This window comes from Lolium perenne, chromosome 7 (genome assembly GCF_019359855.2).
Source record: "Lolium perenne isolate Kyuss_39 chromosome 7, Kyuss_2.0, whole genome shotgun sequence".
In the NCBI taxonomy this organism is placed as follows: domain Eukaryota; kingdom Viridiplantae; phylum Streptophyta; class Magnoliopsida; order Poales; family Poaceae; genus Lolium; species Lolium perenne.
Window position 1 is genome coordinate 104,739,901 of NC_067250.2, and position 6,346 is coordinate 104,746,246.

Sequence of the window (6,346 nt, forward strand, 5' to 3'; positions counted from 1 at the left end):
AATTAAACATATAATTATTCACTTTCATTAATTGCTTAATTTCTATCGATGTTTACAAAATGAAAATTAACACAAACTTTACGGGTTCGTGCGCCAAGGCGCACATTTAAATCTAGTTATCATAAAAGTGATTTGCTTTCTATGACTAGGAAGAAGCCAATTTATTTGCACAAAACTTTGGTTGTAAATTGAGTGATTTTACATTTATCTACCTAGGAGTTACCCTCCATTTCTCTAAGCTTAGAAAATAGGATTTGCAATTTATCATTGATAAAATTTACAAATGCATCTTTAATTAGCTGGAAAGGGAAGCTCCTATCATATAAGGAAAGATTGATCTTGCCGTGAGCATGTATTGCATCTATTCCCACATATCTTCTTTCTTTCTTGAAATTTCCTAAAGTGGGCCATCAAGATAATTAACTCCCAAATGGCCCATTTTTACTAGAACAATATTGGGGATTCCTAGGGCGTGCCACCTGGCCTCTTTTGGCCATCAGGCCTCTCCAGGTGTGCTCCAAAAGCCCATCTTGCTTCTTCTGGTGAAAAATGACGTCCCCGAAATTCTAGCTCAATTTGACTCTGTATTGGTCTCTGAAAGTGAAAAAATACACAAAACAGGGAATTCCTATTCTGCAGAGTTATAAACCAAATAAAGGAGATCATTGGTAAATCTCCATAAATCAATGTAAAACATGGTATTATCATCATATATGTTGCAAATATGCGGCAATTCATGCTAATAAAGGATAAAGTGCATGCATGCATTTTACATGCATCACTCGGGTGGCTCCAGGTGGTATGATTAGCCTTCAATATGTTGATGAAACCATCTTATTTGTTAAAGAAGATATTGAGATGGCTAAAGATTTAAGTGGTTTCTTACTTGTTTTGAGCAAATGTCCAAAATGTGCATTAATTATCATAAAAGTGATTTGCTTTCTATGACTAGGAAGAAGCCAATTTATTTGCACAAAACTTTGGTTGTAAATTGAGTGATTTTACATTTATCTACATAGGAGTTACCCTCCATTTCTCTAAGCTTAGAAAATAGGATTTGTAATTTATCATTGATAAAATTATCAAATGCATCTTTAATTAGCTGGAAAGGGAAGCTCCTATCATATAAGGAAAGATTGATCTTGCCGTGAGCATGTATTGCATCTATTCCCACATATCTTCTTTCTTTCTTGAAATTTCCTAAAGTGGGCCATCAAGATAATTAACTCCCAAATGGCCCATTTTTCCTAAAACAATATTGGGGATTCCTATATATATCACTTAGCTATTTGGGACTTTATTAGTCAGAAAAAGTAATTTGGTGGCTTGGGTATCCATAACCTTCGATATTTCAATCTATGTCTTCTAGCTTCTTGGATTAAGAGATAGCATCTTGATAATAATAAAATCTAGAAATTGATAGTTGACTATAAGTATAATCTGTCTCCCAACATCTTTCGGGCCAACCCATTGCATTGTTCTCCCTGTTGGAAAGCGGTAAGATAGAGGGCAGTCGTGACTAAGGTTGGGTTTAAATGGCAAGTGGGAAACGGTAAGAGGATCCTCTTGTGGAAACATATTTGGTTAGGAAATTGCTCCTGTACTATCTTGTTTTGGGATCTTTACATTATCGTTAATGAGCAACATTGCACTCTTGCTGACACTTGGGATGGGATTAATTTGAAGTTTACCTAGCTTTCGTAGAACTGTTAGCCCTGCTTTGTTTTCTATAAGGCTTGAACTGGTTGCCTTGGTTCAGACCATCTCTTTTTTCCGATGATGATGATGCTCGCATTTGGTTTTTTTATCCTTCTAGTGTCTATTCTGTTAAGTACTTTTATGGGATTGTTAACAATGGTGGTATCATTCTTGTTCATACCTAGCTGTCTAGAAGCTACATATACCTCCACGAATCCAAATTTTCTTGTGGCTGGCCTCAAACAATAAGCTCCTAACTAGAGATAACTTGAGTAAACGTAGACATGTAGATGATTCGACTTGTTTATTTTGCAATGAACAAGAGTCTATTCATCACTTGTTTTTCGACTGGGTTGTTGCTCTTTTTTGGGGAAGATATCTCTTCCTGCTTTAATAAGAACCTTGTCGCTGATTTTGAATCGGTGGCTAGGTGGTGGATTAGTGAAAATATGAACTCTGTTTTAAATATTTTCTCCTATGCTACCATGTGGATTATTTGGACAGTTCGTAATGAAATGTGTTTTCAGGGTTTAAGATGGCCATGTGTAAAACGGATGCTAAAATGGCTCTCCTCAAACATAAGAAGCTAGATGCCGATGTGCAAGGATTGCCATTTGAGCATGTTGGACAACAACCTGATGTCGTTGGACCATCGACGTGGGGAGCTGTTGCAGATTGCCTAGACTTGAACACACTGATGGATCTGGGACAGAGCAAAACTGGTCTTAGATGTTCCTCAGGTAGCCTCAATGATCGTTGGCTTATGAGAAATTGATTGATAGTGCTTGTTTAGTCAGGATGTAGCTTCTCTTGTAGTCTCCTTCTCTGGTTCTTTTCTTTTTTTTCCCTTCTGATCGCTTTCATGTGTTCAAAATGTTGAGCTGGCCTCGAGACTTGGACTTGTAATGAATTCTGGTTGCATTTTAATGGAACGGGGGGCCTGGCCCCTATATTTCGAGAAAAAAACAAAAACAGTAGTTTAAACTCCCATATAAAGAAATATTCAAATTGTCTTAGGGTCTATTTGGGTTGTAGAGTTTTGTTTTTGCGGTATGGGTTGTAGAGTTTTTTTTTGCGAAAAGTATGGGTTGTAGAGTTAATCACATACAAAGATCATACTCCTACTAGACTGCAAATTCGAGCATTCCAATTTATCACCATGATTAAACAATATTTCCCTTTTTCTGTCTTTGGAATGTTTGTCCATTTACACTAGACTAGATGAAGTTTAGTAGCGAAAAGACGAAACTACCCTGACCCAAATCCATCGAAACGTCTGGTTCGGCTGGCAAGGACGCAGAATCACAGAAGTGAACAAAAAACAGAACGCAGCAGTCCAGCAGTCCAACCCGAGCCGCTCTTCCTTCCTTGTACTCGTCCGGCCGGCGGCTGCTACGGCGACCTGCACGCAGCAGCGGCGGCGGATCTCCGAATCGGCGCAGCATCCGTTGAGGTGAGCTTCCCGGTCTCCATTGCAAGCTCTAGTTGCTGCTTCCATCCCACATTTTGTTTCTTGATGTCCTCCTTCCTTCCATTGCAAGCCCTCATAGGAACCCTAGCTAGCCCGGTGAATGGATCTGGGCTGATGGTTGTGTCTCAGCAGCACACGCGGTGGATCCTGGCTCTTGTGCTTCCGTTGGGCGAGTCTCTCCACTCCAGAGTCTTGTGCTATTTAGGGGAACAAAATACATGGTTAACTCCAATAAGATGGATGCATCTTTTATCAATGTGCAGATGAAAGAAAGGGGAATTTAATCGATTAGCTTCCAGGTACAAGTTGCATTGGGCATTCAATCGATTAGCACATCCTCCGAGCTTCCGCTCTATCCACATTCAGATGAGCCGCCACATTTCGCCGCTGGATGACGAAAACCTCCTCCAGGATATCCTCCTCCGCCTCCCTCCAAAACCGTCTTCGCTCCCCCGTGCTTCCCTCGTTTGCAAGCGCTGGCGCTGCATCCTCTCCCACCCCCGATTCATCCGCCGCTTCTGCAAACACCACCGGAAACCACCGCTCATCGGTTTCTCTGACAAAGAATGCGACAAAGCTCCCGTCTTCACTCCCATGCTGGACCGGCCCGACCGCATCCGGGTCGTGAACTTCGCCCTACCGTAGAACCTCGCTGGTTGGACTCTGTGGACCACCCTCCACGTCCACCTCCTCATGTCCTTCCACGGCTGCCGCGACGGCATCGCACTCTTCCTCGACCGCAAGAGCCGCGAGGCCGTCTTGTGGGACCCCCTCACCGGAGTACAGTGCAGCGTGGCTTTTCCACCGGGATTAGACAATCACCAAGATAACTACATCTGGAGTGCTGCGGTGTTGTGCCCTGCCGGTGACGAGCAGCACCTGCACGATGATTGCCACTTGTGCCCATTCAAACTGGTATTCGTATGCCATGATGCTAAACACACGAAGGCATCCGTTTTGCATCTATGAATCCATGTCTGGTGTATGGGGAGATAATATCTCCACAGCCACTACAAATGTGATTTCTTGGAGAAGGCCAAGCATATTGGTTGGGAATGCACTTTGCTGGTTGCTTGATGGAGGCGGTATCCTTGAGTTAGATTTGGAAAGGCTGGCCCTTGCTGTGATTCAGAAGCCGTCAGAAGCCCACATTACTGATTTGGACGTCGACGAGTCCTTTCAGATCTTACGAGGAGAGGATAATGGCCTCGGCCTCGCCATTTTGTCAGAGTCAACACAGAGCATTCAGTTATGGGCGAGGAGGTCCAACTATGATGGTATTATTTCATGGGAGCTGCGGAAAACCGTTCAATATGATGAGCTCTTTTCACAATCTGCGTGCTTGGAAGATCTGTTCCTGATGCCAGGGTATGATGAGGACACAAATGTGATTTTTCTGTCTTCAGATTCTCGTGACTACATCCTCCAGCTTGAGTCCATGCAGTTCAAGTATATTGGTAGAAGAGAATACAGGACTTCCAGAATATATTATCCCTATACAAATTTCTGTACTGCAGGTAATACCGTAATACCTCATCTCTTGCATTGCACACGTAGGAAATTGAACTACATCTTTTGATGAGATTCATCCCCATTACTTCTGGTACATATTTGTTATAATAATGTCGGGTTACTTAAAGGTTGAATAGATATTTACAAGTAATTCTAGTTGAGTACATTTTCTTTGAACACCGAAATTGCCATAATATGTCCCTCGTTACTTGTTAAATGATTAATATCGTTTTCCTTTGGACTTGGCAATTTTTAGCTTTGTTTACGTATTTTTATCCCTGTCATAAAGTATAGTTTTATCCTCAGGTTAATCGTACATCGCATATGTACAAGCTTTTGCACATATGCGTTCCTAACGATTTGACTTTTCCATAAATTTTTGACTTATTTTGCTTGTAGGTAGGTGGATTGCTGGTGGAGATGGAGCTGAAAATGTGAACACATGAGATCTTCTAATCTGCTATTTTTGTTGAACAGGTACTGTAAATTTATCTTCTTGCTTGATTACTTAATCAATAAGATGATGCATGATCTCTTGTTTGAGGTCTATATGTATGCCACGAGCTTGATTGATTTCTTAATTGGCTAGTTCATGGATTTTGAAAAACCATATTTATGAGTTAGATATCATACTTCTCCGTTTTGTTACATGGGCCTTTGATATGCATATGGTACAAAAAAAATCTTGAATGATTTGAGAATCTAGGAAGTTCAGTATTTGCATGTGGAGGAATTGAGCCACTGATCTTTTAGTTTGTACCGGTGATATGTAATTATGTAGCCCAAAACTCACAACATGGCAACAATAGATGTTAAAGCTGTGTAAAACACTACAAACTAATTGTTCTTCTATTGCCAGGATGATTTTAGTTTTGTCTAATAATACGGGATGATTCTCATCGTTTATTTTTTCTTATCATTAATTATCTCCATAATTATCAGTTGATGTATATTGTTGAGAGATATACTTCGTTGTTTTTCGGTGAATGACTGGTACAAATTGGTTTTGACTGTTGACATCGATTGTTCTGCAGGCTACCTAAGTTATATTCTGTTTTGGTGAGATGCAGAAATGGCTCTTTGTTGCACTTCTGTTCTTCCGCTTTCATATGATGTGGCTACTGACGTGCTGTTGATGCTGACAGCCTGACATTGTCCTGATATGTAGCTTTATGTTGGCCCTTGCAATGTGTATGCCATGGCCTATGAAATGGACTTGCAGGATTTAAAAGTGTGATTCGCTCACTTATCTGTATTAGTACTACCTAATATCTGTAGACATGAGTCCACTTGTATGCCTACATAGTGACTTGTGTAACTTGTGTTGTTGCTTCGGGGGATGCTTGGATCTATCAGTTAACTAGTACCTTGTTGTTCATCTGGTTGGCACATCTGTGTCAAGCAGAGCTGAACAGGTAGTCTCAACAACATGGTCATCTGCTGCATCCTATGGTCTTTGCTCGTTTTTTCTATGCGTCTTCTTAGTATCTTTGCTCGTTTTTTCTATGCCTCTTCTTGCCTTCTTTTTAAACAGAAGGCTCGCTAGGAGCCCAGCTTTGAATTAACAAAGCCATCAACCGGCCACCACACCACACAACACAACGGCCGAACGATACAAGGGCACACCCTGAAAGGCTTACAACTCAACACTCCTAGCAAGCACCA

General features: G+C 41.1%; 1 pseudogene; it reads left to right on the forward strand.

Annotated features, from left to right (window-relative positions):
• The first annotated feature begins 2,996 nt into the window (after window positions 1-2,996).
• LOC139833343 (uncharacterized) lies at window positions 2,997-6,126 on the forward strand (annotated as a pseudogene).
• The last annotated feature ends 220 nt before the right edge of the window (window positions 6,127-6,346 follow it).